The sequence below is a fragment of the Pelodiscus sinensis genome, chromosome 5 (genome assembly GCF_052426305.1).
Source record: "Pelodiscus sinensis isolate ZL-2025 chromosome 5, ASM5242630v1, whole genome shotgun sequence".
Taxonomy (NCBI): domain Eukaryota; kingdom Metazoa; phylum Chordata; order Testudines; family Trionychidae; genus Pelodiscus; species Pelodiscus sinensis.
Window position 1 is genome coordinate 87,303,886 of NC_143056.1, and position 20,703 is coordinate 87,324,588.

Below are 20,703 nucleotides of genomic sequence, written 5' to 3' on the forward strand. Positions count from 1 at the left end.
AGGCGATCTTCAAACAGGACCCCGGGCGGATACTACACTCGAGCTTACCTCACCTTACGGCGCACACAGACGTACTCTCCCCCTCCCAAGACACCCCCCAGCGCGGGGGAATAGAAATTTTCTAAGTCCCGCCCGCTCGCTCACCGTCCGCCACCCTCTCCTGGCTCACGGCGACCGGAGCAAGACCGACCGACTCACCCACCCCGCGTGCCTCTTCCGGCCTACCCTCCCTCGCCCCAGGGAGGCCCAGGTGGTGGTGGGGCGCCGGGGTCCCTCTGGGCGGCGCCCAGCTCTCCTCCCTCCCTCCCTCCTGCCTTCCTCCCTTCCCGGCAGCCCCCGGGGCTCATCTGCAGACAGGCTCCGCCCCCTCTCCCCACAGTCTTTTTGTCTTTGCCTCTGCTCTTCCGAGCCCTCACTCCCGTTCCTGATTTAAAAAAAAAAAAAAAAAAAAAAAAAGGAAAATGAAAATGAAAAAAAGCGGCGGCTTGCCAATGCTGCCTTTGGAAAAACCTCCCCCAGGAGACCAGGGAGAGGCAGAGCAATGCCGCAGCGAGAAAGTACGCTCCGCGTCTCCCTGGTCCGCTGGGGGTTCCCCCCAGCGGACCAGGGAGACGCGGAGTGGCTTTGCTCCCTGCAGCATTGCTCGGAGTCTCCCTGGTCTGCTGGGGGGGCAGCAGACGGGGGAGGGGGGGACGGCAGGGGGCCAGTAGACGAGGCAGACGCAGAGCAAATGTCCAGATCCAGATCCAGATCCAGATCCAACGGAGCAGATCCACAGCCGATAGCAGAGGATCCAGTGCAGCAAAAAGGAAAGAGCAGCTGTTGCTTTAAGGCAACAGAAGAGCCTCCGCCAATAGGCAGTCTCAAAGGACGTGCCTGGGCGGGGCCTGAACAGCTGATTGCAGATCAGCTGTAGAGCGGCCGGCAGAAAAACCGCGGTAGGGGTTTAAATCCCTTCCAGGCTAAAAAAAAGAAACCGCACACAACTGGAGCCTTTAAGGCTCCGGAGCGGTTTCCAAGGGGCCTAGAAATAAGGCTGTTGATTGCAGAGTTTTGGTGTCAGAAGCCCTAAAAAGGGCTGGATCAGACCGGGTCCCAGGGAGCAAAGGATTCGATCCCAGGCGGTTGCTTAATCAGGCGATCTTCAAACAGGACCCCGGGCGGATACTACACTCGAGCTTACCTCACCTTACGGCGCACACAGACGTACTCTCCCCCTCCCAAGACACCCCCCAGCGCGGGGGAATAGAAATTTTCTAAGTCCCGCCCGCTCGCTCACCGTCCGCCACCCTCTCCTGGCTCACGGCGACCGGAGCAAGACCGACCGACTCACCCACCCCGCGTGCCTCTTCCGGCCTACCCTCCCTCGCCCCAGGGAGGCCCAGGTGGTGGTGGGGCGCCGGGGTCCCTCTGGGCGGCGCCCAGCTCTCCTCCCTCCCTCCCTCCTGCCTTCCTCCCTTCCCGGCAGCCCCCGGGGCTCATCTGCAGACAGGCTCCGCCCCCTCTCCCCACAGTCTTTTTGTCTTTGCCTCTGCTCTTCCGAGCCCTCACTCCCGTTCCTGATTTAAAAAAAAAAAAAAAAAAAAAAAAAAGGAAAATGAAAATGAAAAAAGCGGCGGCTTGCCAATGCTGCCTTTGGAAAAACCTCCCCCAGGAGACCAGGGAGAGGCAGAGCAATGCCGCAGCGAGAAAGTATGCTCCGCGTCTCCCTGGTCTGCTGGGGGTTCCCCCCAGCGGACCAGGGAGACGCGGAGTGGCTTTGCTCCCTGCAGCATTGCTCGGAGTCTCCCTGGTCTGCTGGGGGGGCAGCAGACGGGGGGGGGGGGGGCAGGGGGCCAGTAGACCAGGCAGACGCAGAGCAAATGTCCAGATCCAGATCCAGATCCAGATCCAACGGAGCAGATCCACAGCCGATAGCAGAGGATCCAGTGCAGCAAAAGGAAAGAGCAGCTGTTGCTTTAAGGCAACAGAAGAGCCTCCGCCAATAGGCAGTCTCAAAGGACGTGCCTGGGCGGGGCCTGAACAGCTGATTGCAGATCAGCTGTAGAGCGGCCGGCAGAAAAACCGCGGTAGGGGTTTAAATCCCTTCCAGGCTAAAAAAAAGAAACCGCACACAACTGGAGCCTTTAAGGCTCCGGAGCGGTTTCCAAGGGGCCTAGAAATAAGGCTGTTGATTGCAGAGTTTTGGTGTCAGAAGCCCTAAAAAGGGCTGGATCAGACCGGGTCCCAGGGAGCAAAGGATTCGATCCCAGGCGGTTGCTTAATCAGGCGATCTTCAAACAGGACCCCGGGCGGATACTACACTCGAGCTTACCTCACCTTACGGCGCACACAGACGTACTCTCCCCCTCCCAAGACACCCCCCAGCGCGGGGGAATAGAAATTTTCTAAGTCCCGCCCGCTCGCTCACCGTCCGCCACCCTCTCCTGGCTCACGGCGACCGGAGCAAGACCGACCGACTCACCCACCCCGCGTGCCTCTTCCGGCCTACCCTCCCTCGCCCCAGGGAGGCCCAGGTGGTGGTGGGGCGCCGGGGTCCCTCTGGGCGGCGCCCAGCTCTCCTCCCTCCCTCCCTCCTGCCTTCCTCCCTTCCCGGCAGCCCCCGGGGCTCATCTGCAGACAGGCTCCGCCCCCTCTCCCCACAGTCTTTTTGTCTTTGCCTCTGCTCTTCCGAGCCCTCACTCCCGTTCCTGATTTAAAAAAAAAAAAAAAAAAAAAAAAAAAGGAAAATGAAAATGAAAAAAGCGGCGGCTTGCCAATGCTGCCTTTGGAAAAACCTCCCCCAGGAGACCAGGGAGAGGCAGAGCAATGCCGCAGCGAGAAAGTATGCTCCGCGTCTCCCTGGTCTGCTGGGGGTTCCCCCCAGCGGACCAGGGAGACGCGGAGTGGCTTTGCTCCCTGCAGCATTGCTCGGAGTCTCCCTGGTCTGCTGGGGGGGCAGCAGACGGGGGGGGGGGGGCAGGGGGCCAGTAGACCAGGCAGACGCAGAGCAAATGTCCAGATCCAGATCCAGATCCAGATCCAACGGAGCAGATCCACAGCCGATAGCAGAGGATCCAGTGCAGCAAAAAGGAAAGAGCAGCTGTTGCTTTAAGGCAACAGAAGAGCCTCCGCCAATAGGCAGTCTCAAAGGACGTGCCTGGGCGGGGCCTGAACAGCTGATTGCAGATCAGCTGTAGAGCGGCCGGCAGAAAAACCGCGGTAGGGGTTTAAATCCCTTCCAGGCTAAAAAAAAGAAACCGCACACAACTGGAGCCTTTAAGGCTCCGGAGCGGTTTCCAAGGGGCCTAGAAATAAGGCTGTTGATTGCAGAGTTTTGGTGTCAGAAGCCCTAAAAAGGGCTGGATCAGACCGGGTCCCAGGGAGCAAAGGATTCGATCCCAGGCGGTTGCTTAATCAGGCGATCTTCAAACAGGACCCCGGGCGGATACTACACTCGAGCTTACCTCACCTTACGGCGCACACAGACGTACTCTCCCCCTCCCAAGACACCCCCCAGCGCGGGGGAATAGAAATTTTCTAAGTCCCGCCCGCTCGCTCACCGTCCGCCACCCTCTCCTGGCTCACGGCGACCGGAGCAAGACCGACCGACTCACCCACCCCGCGTGCCTCTTCCGGCCTACCCTCCCTCGCCCCAGGGAGGCCCAGGTGGTGGTGGGGCGCCGGGGTCCCTCTGGGCGGCGCCCAGCTCTCCTCCCTCCCTCCCTCCTGCCTTCCTCCCTTCCCGGCAGCCCCCGGGGCTCATCTGCAGACAGGCTCCGCCCCCTCTCCCCACAGTCTTTTTGTCTTTGCCTCTGCTCTTCCGAGCCCTCACTCCCGTTCCTGATTTAAAAAAAAAAATGGAAAATGAAAAAAAGCGGCGGCTTGCCAATGCTGCCTTTGGAAAAACCTCCCCCAGGAGACCAGGGAGAGGCAGAGCAATGCCGCAGCGAGAAAGTACGCTCCGCGTCTCCCTGGTCCGCTGGGGGTTCCCCCCAGCGGACCAGGGAGACGCGGAGTGGCTTTGCTCCCTGCAGCATTGCTCGGAGTCTCCCTGGTCTGCTGGGGGGGCAGCAGACGGGGGGGGGGGGGGGCGGCAGGGGGCCAGTAGACCAGGCAGACGCAGAGCAAATGTCCAGATCCAGATCCAGATCCAGATCCAACGGAGCAGATCCACAGCCGATAGCAGAGGATCCAGTGCAGCAAAAAGGAAAGAGCAGCTGTTGCTTTAAGGCAACAGAAGAGCCTCCGCCAATAGGCAGTCTCAAAGGACGTGCCTGGGCGGGGCCTGAACAGCTGATTGCAGATCAGCTGTAGAGCGGCCGGCAGAAAAACCGCGGTAGGGGTTTAAATCCCTTCCAGGCTAAAAAAAAGAAACCGCACACAACTGGAGCCTTTAAGGCTCCGGAGCGGTTTCCAAGGGGCCTAGAAATAAGGCTGTTGATTGCAGAGTTTTGGTGTCAGAAGCCCTAAAAAGGGCTGGATCAGACCGGGTCCCAGGGAGCAAAGGATTCGATCCCAGGCGGTTGCTTAATCAGGCGATCTTCAAACAGGACCCCGGGCGGATACTACACTCGAGCTTACCTCACCTTACGGCGCACACAGACGTACTCTCCCCCTCCCAAGACACCCCCCAGCGCGGGGGAATAGAAATTTTCTAAGTCCCGCCCGCTCGCTCACCGTCCGCCACCCTCTCCTGGCTCACGGCGACCGGAGCAAGACCGACCGACTCACCCACCCCGCGTGCCTCTTCCGGCCTACCCTCCCTCGCCCCAGGGAGGCCCAGGTGGTGGTGGGGCGCCGGGGTCCCTCTGGGCGGCGCCCAGCTCTCCTCCCTCCCTCCCTCCTGCCTTCCTCCCTTCCCGGCAGCCCCCGGGGCTCATCTGCAGACAGGCTCCGCCCCCTCTCCCCACAGTCTTTTTGTCTTTGCCTCTGCTCTTCCGAGCCCTCACTCCCGTTCCTGATTTAAAAAAAAAAAAAAAAAAAAAAAAAAAGGAAAATGAAAATGAAAAAAGCGGCGGCTTGCCAATGCTGCCTTTGGAAAAACCTCCCCCAGGAGACCAGGGAGAGGCAGAGCAATGCCGCAGCGAGAAAGTATGCTCCGCGTCTCCCTGGTCTGCTGGGGGTTCCCCCCAGCGGACCAGGGAGACGCGGAGTGGCTTTGCTCCCTGCAGCATTGCTCGGAGTCTCCCTGGTCTGCTGGGGGGGCAGCAGACGGGGGGGGGGGGGACGGCAGGGGGCCAGTAGACCAGGCAGACGCAGAGCAAATGTCCAGATCCAGATCCAGATCCAGATCCAGATCCAACGGAGCAGATCCACAGCCGATAGCAGAGGATCCAGTGCAGCAAAAAGGAAAGAGCAGCTGTTGCTTTAAGGCAACAGAAGAGCCTCCGCCAATAGGCAGTCTCAAAGGACGTGCCTGGGCAGGGCCTGAACAGCTGATTGCAGATCAGCTGTAGAGCGGCCGGCAGAAAAACCGCGGTAGGGGTTTAAATCCCTTCCAGGCTAAAAAAAAGAAACCGCACACAACTGGAGCCTTTAAGGCTCCGGAGCGGTTTCCAAGGGGCCTAGAAATAAGGCTGTTGATTGCAGAGTTTTGGTGTCAGAAGCCCTAAAAAGGGCTGGATCAGACCGGGTCCCAGGGAGCAAAGGATTCGATCCCAGGCGGTTGCTTAATCAGGCGATCTTCAAACAGGACCCCGGGCGGATACTACACTCGAGCTTACCTCACCTTACGGCGCACACAGACGTACTCTCCCCCTCCCAAGACACCCCCCAGCGCGGGGGAATAGAAATTTTCTAAGTCCCGCCCGCTCGCTCACCGTCCGCCACCCTCTCCTGGCTCACGGCGACCGGAGCAAGACCGACCGACTCACCCACCCCGCGTGCCTCTTCCGGCCTACCCTCCCTCGCCCCAGGGAGGCCCAGGTGGTGGTGGGGCGCCGGGGTCCCTCTGGGCGGCGCCCAGCTCTCCTCCCTCCCTCCCTCCTGCCTTCCTCCCTTCCCGGCAGCCCCCGGGGCTCATCTGCAGACAGGCTCCGCCCCCTCTCCCCACAGTCTTTTTGTCTTTGCCTCTGCTCTTCCGAGCCCTCACTCCCGTTCCTGATTTAAAAAAAAAAATGGAAAATGAAAAAAAGCGGCGGCTTGCCAATGCTGCCTTTGGAAAAACCTCCCCCAGGAGACCAGGGAGAGGCAGAGCAATGCCGCAGCGAGAAAGTACGCTCCGCGTCTCCCTGGTCCGCTGGGGGTTCCCCCCAGCGGACCAGGGAGACGCGGAGTGGCTTTGCTCCCTGCAGCATTGCTCGGAGTCTCCCTGGTCTGCTGGGGGGGCAGCAGACGGGGGGGGGGGGGGCGGCAGGGGGCCAGTAGACCAGGCAGACGCAGAGCAAATGTCCAGATCCAGATCCAGATCCAGATCCAACGGAGCAGATCCACAGCCGATAGCAGAGGATCCAGTGCAGCAAAAAGGAAAGAGCAGCTGTTGCTTTAAGGCAACAGAAGAGCCTCCGCCAATAGGCAGTCTCAAAGGACGTGCCTGGGCGGGGCCTGAACAGCTGATTGCAGATCAGCTGTAGAGCGGCCGGCAGAAAAACCGCGGTAGGGGTTTAAATCCCTTCCAGGCTAAAAAAAAGAAACCGCACACAACTGGAGCCTTTAAGGCTCCGGAGCGGTTTCCAAGGGGCCTAGAAATAAGGCTGTTGATTGCAGAGTTTTGGTGTCAGAAGCCCTAAAAAGGGCTGGATCAGACCGGGTCCCAGGGAGCAAAGGATTCGATCCCAGGCGGTTGCTTAATCAGGCGATCTTCAAACAGGACCCCGGGCGGATACTACACTCGAGCTTACCTCACCTTACGGCGCACACAGACGTACTCTCCCCCTCCCAAGACACCCCCCAGCGCGGGGGAATAGAAATTTTCTAAGTCCCGCCCGCTCGCTCACCGTCCGCCACCCTCTCCTGGCTCACGGCGACCGGAGCAAGACCGACCGACTCACCCACCCCGCGTGCCTCTTCCGGCCTACCCTCCCTCGCCCCAGGGAGGCCCAGGTGGTGGTGGGGCGCCGGGGTCCCTCTGGGCGGCGCCCAGCTCTCCTCCCTCCCTCCCTCCTGCCTTCCTCCCTTCCCGGCAGCCCCCGGGGCTCATCTGCAGACAGGCTCCGCCCCCTCTCCCCACAGTCTTTTTGTCTTTGCCTCTGCTCTTCCGAGCCCTCACTCCCGTTCCTGACTTAAAAAAAAAAAAAAAAAAAAAAAAGGAAAATGAAAATGAAAAAAAGCGGCGGCTTGCCAATGCTGCCTTTGGAAAAACCTCCCCCAGGAGACCAGGGAGAGGCTGAGCAATGCCGCAGCGAGAAAGTACGCTCCGCGTCTCCCTGGTCCGCTGGGGGTTCCCCCCAGCGGACCAGGGAGACGCGGAGTGGCTTTGCTCCCTGCAGCATTGCTCGGAGTCTCCCTGGTCTGCTGGGGGGGCAGCAGACGGGGGGGGGGGGGGGCGGCAGGGGGCCAGTAGACCAGGCAGACGCAGAGCAAATGTCCAGATCCAGATCCAGATCCAGATCCAACGGAGCAGATCCACAGCCGATAGCAGAGGATCCAGTGCAGCAAAAAGGAAAGAGCAGCTGTTGCTTTAAGGCAACAGAAGAGCCTCCGCCAATAGGCAGTCTCGAAGGACGTGCCTGGGCGGGGCCTGAACAGCTGATTGCAGATCAGCTGTAGAGCGGCCGGCAGAAAAACCGCGGTAGGGGTTTAAATCCCTTCCAGGCTAAAAAAAAGAAACCGCACACAACTGGAGCCTTTAAGGCTCCGGAGCGGTTTCCAAGGGGCCTAGAAATAAGGCTGTTGATTGCAGAGTTTTGGTGTCAGAAGCCCTAAAAAGGGCTGGATCAGACCGGGTCCCAGGGAGCAAAGGATTCGATCCCAGGCGGTCGCTTAATCAGGCGATCTTCAAACAGGACCCCGGGCGGATACTACACTCGAGCTTACCTCACCTTACGGCGCACACAGACGTACTCTCCCCCTCCCAAGACACCTCCCAGCGCGGGGGAATAGAAATTTTCTAAGTCCCGCCCGCTCGCTCACCGTCCGCCACCCTCTCCTGGCTCACGGCGACCGGAGCAAGACCGACCGACTCACCCACCCCGCGTGCCTCTTCCGGCCTACCCTCCCTCGCCCCAGGGAGGCCCAGGTGGTGGTGGGGCGCCGGGGTCCCTCTGGGCGGCGCCCAGCTCTCCTCCCTCCCTCCCTCCTGCCTTCCTCCCTTCCCGGCAGCCCCCGGGGCTCATCTGCAGACAGGCTCCGCCCCCTCTCCCCACAGTCTTTTTGTCTTTGCCTCTGCTCTTCCGAGCCCTCACTCCCGTTCCTGATTTAAAAAAAAAGGAAAATGAAAATGAAAAAAAGCGGCGGCTTGCCAATGCTGCCTTTGGAAAAACCTCCCCCAGGAGACCAGGGAGAGGCAGAGCAATGCCGCAGCGAGAAAGTACGCTCCGCGTCTCCCTGGTCCGCTGGGGGTTCCCCCCAGCGGACCAGGGAGACGCGGAGTGGCTTTGCTCCCTGCAGCATTGCTCGGAGTCTCCCTGGTCTGCTGGGGGGGCAGCAGACGGGGGGGGGGGGGGCGGCAGGGGGCCAGTAGACCAGGCAGACGCAGAGCAAATGTCCAGATCCAGATCCAGATCCAGATCCAACGGAGCAGATCCACAGCCGATAGCAGAGGATCCAGTGCAGCAAAAGGAAAGAGCAGCTGTTGCTTTAAGGCAACAGAAGAGCCTCCGCCAATAGGCAGTCTCAAAGGACGTGCCTGGGCGGGGCCTGAACAGCTGATTGCAGATCAGCTGTAGAGCGGCCGGCAGAAAAACCGCGGTAGGGGTTTAAATCCCTTCCAGGCTAAAAAAAAGAAACCGCACACAACTGGAGCCTTTAAGGCTCCGGAGCGGTTTCCAAGGGGCCTAGAAATAAGGCTGTTGATTGCAGAGTTTTGGTGTCAGAAGCCCTAAAAAGGGCTGGATCAGACCGGGTCCCAGGGAGCAAAGGATTCGATCCCAGGCGGTTGCTTAATCAGGCGATCTTCAAACAGGACCCCGGGCGGATACTACACTCGAGCTTACCTCACCTTACGGCGCACACAGACGTACTCTCCCCCTCCCAAGACACCCCCCAGCGCGGGGGAATAGAAATTTTCTAAGTCCCGCCCGCTCGCTCACCGTCCGCCACCCTCTCCTGGCTCACGGCGACCGGAGCAAGACCGACCGACTCACCCACCCCACGTGCCTCTTCCGGCCTACCCTCCCTCGCCCCAGGGAGGCCCAGGTGGTGGTGGGGCGCCGGGTCCCTCTGGGCGGCGCCCAGCTCTCCTCCCTCCCTCCCTCCTGCCTTCCTCCCTTCCCAGCAGCCCCCGGGGCTCATCTGCAGACAGGCTCCGCCCCCTCTCCCCACAGTCTTTTTGTCTTTCCTCTGCTCTTCCGAGCCCTCACTCCCGTTCCTGATTTAAAAAAAAAAAAAAAAAAAAAAAAAAAAGGAAAATGAAAATGAAAAAAAGCGGCGGCTTGCCAATGCTGCCTTTGGAAAAACCTCCCCCAGGAGACCAGGGAGAGGCAGAGCAATGCCGCAGCGAGAAAGTACGCTCCGCGTCTCCCTGGTCCGCTGGGGGTTCCCCCCAGCGGACCAGGGAGACGCGGAGTGGCTTTGCTCCCTGCAGCATTGCTCGGAGTCTCCCTGGTCTGCTGGGGGGGCAGCAGACGGGGGGGGGGGCGGCAGGGGGCCAGTAGACCAGGCAGACGCAGAGCAAATGTCCAGATCCAGATCCAGATCCAGATCCAACGGAGCAGATCCACAGCCGATAGCAGAGGATCCAGTGCAGCAAAAAGGAAAGAGCAGCTGTTGCTTTAAGGCAACAGAAGAGCCTCCGCCAATAGGCAGTCTCAAAGGACGTGCCTGGGCGGGGCCTGAACAGCTGATTGCAGATCAGCTGTAGAGCGGCCGGCAGAAAAACCGCGGTAGGGGATTAAATCCCTTCCAGGCTAAAAAAAAGAAACCGCACACAACTGGAGCCTTTAAGGCTCCGGAGCGGTTTCCAAGGGGCCTAGAAATAAGGCTGTTGATTGCAGAGTTTTGGTGTCAGAAGCCCTAAAAAGGGCTGGATCAGACCGGGTCCCAGGGAGCAAAGGATTCGATCCCAGGCGGTTGCTTAATCAGGCGATCTTCAAACAGGACCCCGGGCGGATACTACACTCGAGCTTACCTCACCTTACGGCGCACACAGACGTACTCTCCCCCTCCCAAGACACCCCCCAGCGCGGGGGAATAGAAATTTTCTAAGTCCCGCCCGCTCGCTCACCGTCCGCCACCCTCTCCTGGCTCACGGCGACCGGAGCAAGACCGACCGACTCACCCACCCCGCGTGCCTCTTCCGGCCTACCCTCCCTCGCCCCAGGGAGGCCCAGGTGGTGGTGGGGCGCCGGGGTCCCTCTGGGCGGCGCCCAGCTCTCCTCCCTCCCTCCCTCCTGCCTTCCTCCCTTCCCGGCAGCCCCCGGGGCTCATCTGCAGACAGGCTCCGCCCCCTCTCCCCACAGTCTTTTTGTCTTTGCCTCTGCTCTTCCGAGCCCTCACTCCCGTTCCTGATTTAAAAAAAAAAAAAAAAAAAAAAAGGAAAATGAAAATGAAAATGAAAATGAAAATGAAAAAAAGCGGCGGCTTGCCAATGCTGCCTTTGGAAAAACCTCCCCCAGGAGACCAGGGAGAGGCAGAGCAATGCCGCAGCGAGAAAGTACGCTCCGCGTCTCCCTGGTCCGCTGGGGGTTCCCCCCAGCGGACCAGGGAGACGCGGAGTGGCTTTGCTCCCTGCAGCATTGCTCGGAGTCTCCCTGGTCTGCTGGGGGGGCAGCAGACGGGGGGGGGGGGGGCGGCAGGGGGCCAGTAGACCAGGCAGACGCAGAGCAAATGTCCAGATCCAGATCCAGATCCAGATCCAACGGAGCAGATCCACAGCCGATAGCAGAGGATCCAGTGCAGCAAAAAGGAAAGAGCAGCTGTTGCTTTAAGGCAACAGAAGAGCCTCCGCCAATAGGCAGTCTCAAAGGACGTGCCTGGGCGGGGCCTGAACAGCTGATTGCAGATCAGCTGTAGAGCGGCCGGCAGAAAAACCGCGGTAGGGGTTTAAATCCCTTCCAGGCTAAAAAAAAGAAACCGCACACAACTGGAGCCTTTAAGGCTCCGGAGCGGTTTCCAAGGGGCCTAGAAATAAGGCTGTTGATTGCAGAGTTTTGGTGTCAGAAGCTCTAAAAAGGGCTGGATCAGACCGGGTCCCAGGGAGCAAAGGATTCGATCCCAGGCGGTTGCTTAATCAGGCGATCTTCAAACAGGACCCCGGGCGGATACTACACTCGAGCTTACCTCACCTTACGGCGCACACAGACGTACTCTCCCCCTCCCAAGACACCCCCCAGCGCGGGGGAATAGAAATTTTCTAAGTCCCGCCCGCTCGCTCACCGTCCGCCACCCTCTCCTAGCTCACGGCGACCGGAGCAAGACCGACCGACTCACCCACCCTGCGTGCCTCTTCCGGCCTACCCTCCCTCGCCCCAGGGAGGCCCAGGTGGTGGTGGGGCGCCGGGGTCCCTCTGGGCGGTGCCCAGCTCTCCTCCCTCCCTCCCTCCTGCCTTCCTCCCTTCCCGGCAGCCCCCGGGGCTCATCTGCAGACAGGCTCCGCCCCCTCTCCCCACAGTCTTTTTGTCTTTGCCTCTGCTCTTCCGAGCCCTCACTCCCGTTCCTGATTTAAAAAAAAAAAAAAAAAAAAGGAAAATGAAAATGAAAAAAAGCGGCGGCTTGCCAATGCTGCCTTTGGAAAAACCTCCCCCAGGAGACCAGGGAGAGGCAGAACAATGCCGCAGCGAGAAAGTACGCTCCGCGTCTCCCTGGTCCGCTGGGGGTTCCCCCCAGCGGACCAGGGAGACGCGGAGTGGCTTTGCTCCCTGCAGCATTGCTCGGAGTCTCCCTGGTCTGCTGGGGGGGCAGCAGACGGGGGGGGGGGGGCGGCAGGGGGCCAGTAGACCAGGCAGACGCAGAGCAAATGTCCAGATCCAGATCCAGATCCAGATCCAGATCCAACGGAGCAGATCCACAGCCGATAGCAGAGGATCCAGTGCAGCAAAAAGGAAAGAGCAGCTGTTGCTTTAAGGCAACAGAAGAGCCTCCGCCAATAGGCAGTCTCAAAGGACGTGCCTGGGCGGGGCCTGAACAGCTGATTGCAGATCAGCTGTAGAGCGGCCGGCAGAAAAACCGCGGTAGGGGTTTAAATCCCTTCCAGGCTAAAAAAAAGAAACCGCACACAACTGGAGCCTTTAAGGCTCCGGAGCGGTTTCCAAGGGGCCTAGAAATAAGGCTGTTGATTGCAGAGTTTTGGTGTCAGAAGCCCTAAAAAGGGCTGGATCAGACCGGGTCCCAGGGAGCAAAGGATTCGATCCCAGGCGGTTGCTTAATCAGGCGATCTTCAAACAGGACCCCGGGCGGATACTACACTCGAGCTTACCTCACCTTACGGCGCACACAGACGTACTCTCCCCCTCCCAAGACACCCCCCAGCGCGGGGGAATAGAAATTTTCTAAGTCCCGCCCGCTCGCTCACCGTCCGCCACCCTCTCCTGGCTCACGGCGACCGGAGCAAGACCGACCGACTCACCCACCCCGCGTGCCTCTTCCGGCCTACCCTCCCTCGCCCCAGGGAGGCCCAGGTGGTGGTGGGGCGCCGGGGTCCCTCTGGGCGGCGCCCAGCTCTCCTCCCTCCCTCCCTCCTGCCTTCCTCCCTTCCCGGCAGCCCCCGGGGCTCATCTGCAGACAGGCTCCGCCCCCTCTCCCCACAGTCTTTTTGTCTTTGCCTCTGCTCTTCCGAGCCCTCACTCCCGTTCCTGATTTAAAAAAAAAAAAAAAGGAAAATGAAAATGAAAAAAAGCGGCGGCTTGCCAATGCTGCCTTTGGAAAAACCTCCCCCAGGAGACCAGGGAGAGGCAGAGCAATGCCGCAGCGAGAAAGTACGCTCCGCGTCTCCCTGGTCCGCTGGGGGTTCCCCCCAGCGGACCAGGGAGACGCGGAGTGGCTTTGCTCCCTGCAGCATTGCTCGGAGTCTCCCTGGTCTGCTGGGGGGGCAGCAGACGGGGGGGGGGGGGGCGGCAGGGGGCCAGTAGACCAGGCAGACGCAGAGCAAATGTCCAGATCCAGATCCAGATCCAGATCCAACGGAGCAGATCCACAGCCGATAGCAGAGGATCCAGTGCAGCAAAAAGGAAAGAGCAGCTGTTGCTTTAAGGCAACAGAAGAGCCTCCGCCAATAGGCAGTCTCAAAGGACGTGCCTGGGCGGGGCCTGAACAGCTGATTGCAGATCAGCTGTAGAGCGGCCGGCAGAAAAACCGCGGTAGGGGTTTAAATCCCTTCCAGGCTAAAAAAAAGAAACCGCACCCAACTGGAGCCTTTAAGGCTCCGGAGCGGTTTCCAAGGGGCCTAGAAATAAGGCTGTTGATTGCAGAGTTTTGGTGTCAGAAGCCCTAAAAAGGGCTGGATCAGACCGGGTCCCAGGGAGCAAAGGATTCGATCCCAGGCGGTTGCTTAATCAGGCGATCTTCAAACAGGACCCCGGGCGGATACTACACTCGAGCTTACCTCACCTTACGGCGCACACAGACGTACTCTCCCCCTCCCAAGACATCCCCCAGCGCGGGGGAATAGAAATTTTCTAAGTCCCGCCCGCTCGCTCACCGTCCGCCACCCTCTTCTGGCTCACGGCGACCGGAGCAAGACCGACCGACTCACCCACCCCGCGTGCCTCTTCCGGCCTACCCTCCCTCGCCCCAGGGAGGCCCAGGTGGTGGTGGGGCGCCGGGGTCCCTCTGGGCGGCGCCCAGCTCTCCTCCCTCCCTCCCTCCTGCCTTCCTCCCTTCCCGGCAGCCCCCGGGGCTCATCTGCAGACAGGCTCCGCCCCCTCTCCCCACAGTCTTTTTGTCTTTGCCTCTGCTCTTCCGAGCCCTCACTCCTGTTCCTGATTTAAAAAAAAAAAAAAAGGAAAATGAAAATGAAAAAAAGCGGCGGCTTGCCAATGCTGCCTTTGGAAAAACCTCCCCCAGGAGACCAGGGAGAGGCAGAGCAATGCCGCAGCGAGAAAGTACGCTCCGCGTCTCCCTGGTCCGCTGGGGTTTCCCCCAGCGGACCAGGGAGACGCGGAGTGGCTTTGCTCCCTGCAGCATTGCTCGGAGTCTCCCTGGTCTGCTGGGGGGGCAGCAGACGGGGGGGGGGCGGCAGGGGGCCAGTAGACCAGGCAGACGCAGAGCAAATGTCCAGATCCAGATCCAGATCCAGATCCAACGGAGCAGATCCACAGCCGATAGCAGAGGATCCAGTGCAGCAAAAAGGAAAGAGCAGCTGTTGCTTTAAGGCAACAGAAGAGCCTCCGCCAATAGGCAGTCTCAAAGGACGTGCCTGGGCGGGGCCTGAACAGCTGATTGCAGATCAGCTGTAGAGCGGCCGGCAGAAAAACCGCGGTAGGGGTTTAAATCCCTTCCAGGCTAAAAAAAAGAAACCGCACACAACTGGAGCCTTTAAGGCTCCGGAGCGGTTTCCAAGGGGCCTAGAAATAAGGCTGTTGATTGCAGAGTTTTGGTGTCAGAAGCCCTAAAAAGGGCTGGATCAGACCGGGTCCCAGGGAGCAAAGGATTCGATCCCAGGCGGTTGCTTAATCAGGCGATCTTCAAACAGGACCCCGGGCGGATACTACACTCGAGCTTACCTCACCTTACGGCGCACACAGACGTACTCTCCCCCTCCCAAGACACCCCCCAGCGCGGGGGAATAGAAATTTTCTAAGTCCCGCCCGCTCGCTCACCGTCCGCCACCCTCTCCTGGCTCACGGCGACCGGAGCAAGACCGACCGACTCACCCACCCCGCGTGCCTCTTCCGGCCTACCCTCCCTCGCCCCAGGGAGGCCCAGGTGGTGGTGGGGCGCCGGTGTCCCTCTGGGCGGCGCCCAGCTCTCCTCCCTCCCTCCCTCCTGCCTTCCTCCCTTCCCGGCAGCCCCCGGGGCTCATCTGCAGACAGGCTCCGCCCCCTCTCCCCACAGTCTTTTTGTCTTTGCCTCTGCTCTTCCGAGCCCTCACTCCCGTTCCTGATTTAAAAAAAAAAAAAAAAAAAGGAAAATGAAAATGAAAATGAAAAAAAGCGGCGGCTTGCCAATGCTGCCTTTGGAAAAACCTCCCCCAGGAGACCAGGGAGAGGCAGAGCAATGCCGCAGCGAGAAAGTACGCTCCGCGTCTCCCTGGTCCGCTGGGGGTTCCCCCCAGCGGACCAGGGAGACGCGGAGTGGCTTTGCTCCCTGCAGCATTGCTCGGAGTCTCCCTGGTCTGCTGGGGGGGCAGCAGACGGGGGGGGGGCGGCAGGGGGCCAGTAGACCAGGCAGACGCAGAGCAAATGTCCAGATCCAGATCCAGATCCAGATCCAGATCCAACGGAGCAGATCCACAGCCGATAGCAGAGGATCCAGTGCAGCAAAAGGAAAGAGCAGCTGTTGCTTTAAGGCAACAGAAGAGCCTCCGCCAATAGGCAGTCTCAAAGGACGTGCCTGGGCGGGGCCTGAACAGCTGATTGCAGATCAGCTGTAGAGCGGCCGGCAGAAAAACCGCGGTAGGGGTTTAAATCCCTTCCAGGCTAAAAAAAAGAAACCGCACACAACTGGAGCCTTTAAGGCTCCGGAGCGGTTTCCAAGGGGCCTAGAAATAAGGCTGTTGATTGCAGAGTTTTGGTGTCAAAAGCCCTAAAAAGGGCTGGATCAGACCGGGTCCCAGGGAGCAAAGGATTCGATCCCAGGCGGTTGCTTAATCAGGCGATCTTCAAACAGGACCCCGGGCGGATACTACACTCGAGCTTACCTCACCTTACGGCGCACACAGACGTACTCTCCCCCTCCCAAGACACCCCCCAGCGCGGGGGAATAGAAATTTTCTAAGTCCCGCCCGCTCGCTCACCGTCCGCCACCCTCTCCTGGCTCACGGTGACCGGAGCAAGACCGACCGACTCACCCACCCCGCGTGCCTCTTCCGGCCTACCCTCCCTCGCCCCAGGGAGGCCCAGGTGGTGGTGGGGCGCCGGGGTCCCTCTGGGCGGCGCCCAGCTCTCCTCCCTCCCTCCCTCCTGCCTTCCTCCCTTCCCGGCAGCCCCCGGGGCTCATCTGCAGACAGGCTCCGCCCCCTCTCCCCACAGTCTTTTTGTCTTTGCCTCTGCTCTTCCGAGCCCTCACTCCCGTTCCTGATTTAAAAAAAAAAAATAAAATAAAATAAAGGAAAATGAAAATGAAAAAAAGCGGCGGCTTGCCAATGCTGCCTTTGGAAAAACCTCCCCCAGGAGACCAGGGAGAGGCAGAGCAATGCCGCAGCGAGAAAGTACGCTCCGCGTCTCCCTGGTCCGCTGGGGGTTCCCCCCAGCGGACCAGGGAGACGCGGAGTGGCTTTGCTCCCTGCAGCATTGCTCGGAGTCTCCCTGGTCTGCTGGAGGGGCAGCAGACGGGGGGGGGGGGCGGCAGGTGGCCAGTAGACCAGGCAGACGCAGAGCAAATGTCCAGATCCAGATCCAGATCCAGATCCAGATCCAACGGAGCAGATCCACAGCCGATAGCAGAGGATCCAGTGCAGCAAAAGGAAAGAGCAGCTGTTGCTTTAAGGCAACAGAAGAGCCTCCGCCAATAGGCAGTCTCAAAGGACGTGCCTGGGCGGGGCCTGAACAGCTGATTGCAGATCAGCTGTAGAGCGGCCGGCAGAAAAACCGCGGTAGGGGTTTAAATCCCTTCTAGGCTAAAAAAAAGAAACCGCACACAACTGGAGCCTTTAAGGCTCCGGAGCGGTTTCCAAGGGGCCTAGAAATAAGGCTGTTGATTGCAGAGTTTTGGTGTCAGAAGCCCTAAAAAGGGCTGGATCAGACCGGGTCCCAGGGAGCAAAGGATTCGATCCCAGGCGGTTGCTTAATCAGGCGATCTTCAAACAGGACCCCGGGCGGATACTACACTCGAGCTTACCTCACCTTACGGCGCACACAGACGTACTCTCCCCCTCCCAAGACACCCCCCAGCGCGGGGGAATAGAAATTTTCTAAGTCCCGCCCGCTCGCTCACCGTCCGCCACCCTCTCCTGGCTCACGGCGACCGGAGCAAGACCGACCGACTCACCCACCCCGCGTGCCTCTTCCGGCCTACCCTCCCTCGCCCCAGGGAGGCCCAGGTGGTGGTGGGGCGCCGGGGTCCCTCTGGGCGGCGCCCAGCTCTCCTCCCTCCCTCCCTCCTGCCTTCCTCCCTTCCCGGCAGCCCCCGGGGCTCATCTGCAGACAGGCTCCGCCCCCTCTCCCCACAGTCTTTTTGTCTTTGCCTCTGCTCTTCCGAGCCCTCACTCCCGTTCCTGATTTAAAAAAAAAAAAAAAAAAAAAGGAAAATGAAAATGAAAAAAAGCGGCGGCTTGCCAATGCTGCCTTTGGAAAAACCTCCCCCAGGAGACCAGGGAGAGGCAGAGCAATGCCGCAGCGAGAAAGTACGCTCCGCGTCTCCCTGGTCCGCTGGGGGTTTCCCCCAGCGGACCAGGGAGACGCGGAGTGGCTTTACTCCCTGCAGCATTGCTCGGAGTCTCCCTGGTCTGCTGGGGGGGGCAGCAGACGGGGGGGGGGGCGGCAGGGGGCCAGTAGACCAGGCAGACGCAGAGCAAATGTCCAGATCCAGATCCAGATCCAGATCCAACGGAGCAGATCCACAGCCGATAGCAGAGGATCCAGTGCAGCAAAAAGGAAAGAGCAGCTGTTGCTTTAAGGCAACAGAAGAGCCTCCGCCAATAGGCAGTCTCAAAGGACGTGCCTAGGCGGGGCCTGAACAGCTGATTGCAGATCAGCTGTAGAGCGGCCGGCAGAAAAACCCAGGTAGGGGTTTAAATCTCTTCCAGGCTAAAAAAAAAGAAACCGCACCCAACTGGAGCCTTTAAGGCTCCGGAGCGGTTTCCAAGGGGCCTAGAAATAAGGCTGTTGATTGCAGAGTTTTGGTGTCAGAAGCCCTAAAAAGGGCTGGATCAGACCGGGTCCCAGGGAGCAAAGGATTCGATCCCAGGCGGTCGCTTAATCAGGCGATCTTCAAACAGGACCCCGGGCGGATACTACACTCGAGCTTACCTCACCTTACGGCGCACACAGACGTACTCTCCCCCTCCCAAGACACCCCCCAGCGCGGGGGAATAGAAATTTTCTAAGTCCCGCCCGCTCGCTCACCGTCCGCCACCCTCTCCTGGCTCACGGCGACCGGAGCAAGACCGACCGACTCACCCACCCCGCGTGCCTCTTCCGGCCTACCCTCCCTCGCCCCAGGGAGGCCCAGGTGGTGGTGGGGCGCCGGGGTCCCTCTGGGCGGCGCCCAGCTCTCCTCCCTCCCTCCCTCCTGCCTTCCTCCCTTCCCGGCAGCCCCCGGGGCTCATCTGCAGACAGGCTCCGCCCCCTCTCCCCACAGTCTTTTTGTCTTTGCCTCTGCTCTTCCGAGCCCTCACTCCCGTTCCTGATTTAAAAAAAAAAAAAAAAAAAAAAGGAAAATGAAAATGAAAATGAAAAAAAGCGGCGGCTTGCCAATGCTGCCTTTGGAAAAACCTCCCCCAGGAGACCAGGGAGAGGCAGAGCAATGCCGCAGCGAGAAAGTACGCTCCGCGTCTCCCTGGTCCGCTGGGGGTTCCCCCCAGCGGACCAGGGAGACGCGGAGTGGCTTTGCTCCCTGCAGCATTGCTCGGAGTCTCCCTGGTCTGCTGGGGGGGGCAGCAGACGGGGGGGGGGGGGCGGCAGGGGGCCAGTAGACCAGGCAGACGCAGAGCAAATGTCCAGATCCAGATCCAGATCCAGATCCAACGGAGCAGATCCACAGCCGATAGCAGAGGATCCAGTGCAGCAAAAAGGAAAGAGCAGCTGTTGCTTTAAGGCAACAGAAGAGCCTCCGCCAATAGGCAGTCTCAAAGGACGTGCCTGGGTGGGGCCTGAACAGCTGATTGCAGATCAGCTGTAGAGCGGCCGGCAGAAAAACCGCGGTAGGGGTTTAAATCCCTTCCAGGCTAAAAAAAAGAAACCGCACACAACTGGAGCCTTTAAGGCTCCGGAGCGGTTTCCAAGGGGCCTAGAAATAAGGCTGTTGATTGCAGAGTTTTGGTGTCAGAAGCCCTAAAAAGGGCTGGATCAGACCGGGTCCCAGGGAGCAAAGGATTCGATCCCAGGCGGTTGCTTAATCAGGCGATCTTCAAACAGGACCCCGGGCGGATACTACACTCGAGCTTACCTCACCTTACGGCGCACACAGACGTACTCTCCCCCTCCCAAGACACCCCCCAGCGCGGGGGAATAGAAATTTTCTAAGTCCCGCCCGCTCGCTCACCGTCCGCCACCCTCTCCTGGCTCACGGCGACCGGAGCAAGACCGACCGACTCACCCACCCCGCGTGCCTCTTCCGGCCTACCCTCCCTCGCCCCAGGGAGGCCCAGGTGGTGGTGGGGCGCCGGGGTCCCTCTGGGCGGCGCCCAGCTCTCCTCCCTCCCTCCCTCCTGCCTTCCTCCCTTCCCGGCAGCCCCCGGGGCTCATCTGCAGACAGGCTCCGCCCCCTCTCCCCACAGTCTTTTTGTCTTTGCCTCTGCTCTTCCGAGCCCTCACTCCCGTTCCTGATTTAAAAAAAAAGGAAAATGAAAATGAAAAAAAGCGGCGGCTTGCCAATGCTGCCTTTGGAAAAACCTCCCCCAGGAGACCAGGGAGAGGCAGAGCAATGCCGCAGCGAGAAAGTACGCTCCGCGTCTCCCTGGTCCGCTGGGGGTTCCCAGCGGACCAGGGAGACGCGGAGTGGCTTTGCTCCCTGCAGCATTGCTCGGAGTCTCCCTGGTCTGCTGGGGGGGGCAGCAGACGGGGGGGGGGCGGCAGGGGGCCAGTAGACCAGGCAGACGCAGAGCAAATGTCCAGATCCAGATCCAGATCCAGATCCAACGGAGCAGATCCACAGCCGATAGCAGAGGATCCAGTGCAGCAAAAGGAAAGAGCAGCTGTTGCTTTAAGGCAACAGAAGAGCCTCCGCCAATAGGCAGTCTCAAAGGACGTGCCTGGGCGGGGCCTGAACAGCTGATTGCAGATCAGCTGTAGAGCGGCCGGCAGAAAAACCGCGGTAGGGGTTTAAATCCCTTCCAGGCTAAAAAAAAGAAACCGCACACAACTGGAGCCTTTAAGGCTCCGGAGCGGTTTCCAAGGGGCCTAGAAATAAGGCTGTTGATTGCAGAGTTTTGGTGTCAGAAGCCCTAAAAAGGGCTGGATCAGACCGGGTCCCAGGGAGCAAAGGATTCGATCCCAGGCGGTTGCTTAATCAGGCGATCTTCAAACAGGACCCCGGGCGGATACTACACTCGAGCTTACCTCACCTTACGGCGCACACAGACGTACTCTCCCCCTCCCAAGACACCCCCCAGCGCGGGGGAATAGAAATTTTCTAAGTCCCGCCCGCTCGCTCACCGTCCGCCACCCTCTCCTGGCTCACGGCGACCGGAGCAAGACCGACCGACTCACCCACCCCGCGTGCCTCTTCCGGCCTACCCTCCCTCGCCCCAGGGAGGCCCAGGTGGTGGTGGGGCGCCGGGGTCCCTCTGGGCGGCGCCCAGCTCTCCTCCCTCCCTCCCTCCTGCCTTCCTCCCTTCCCGGCAGCCCCCGGGGCTCATCTGCAGACAGG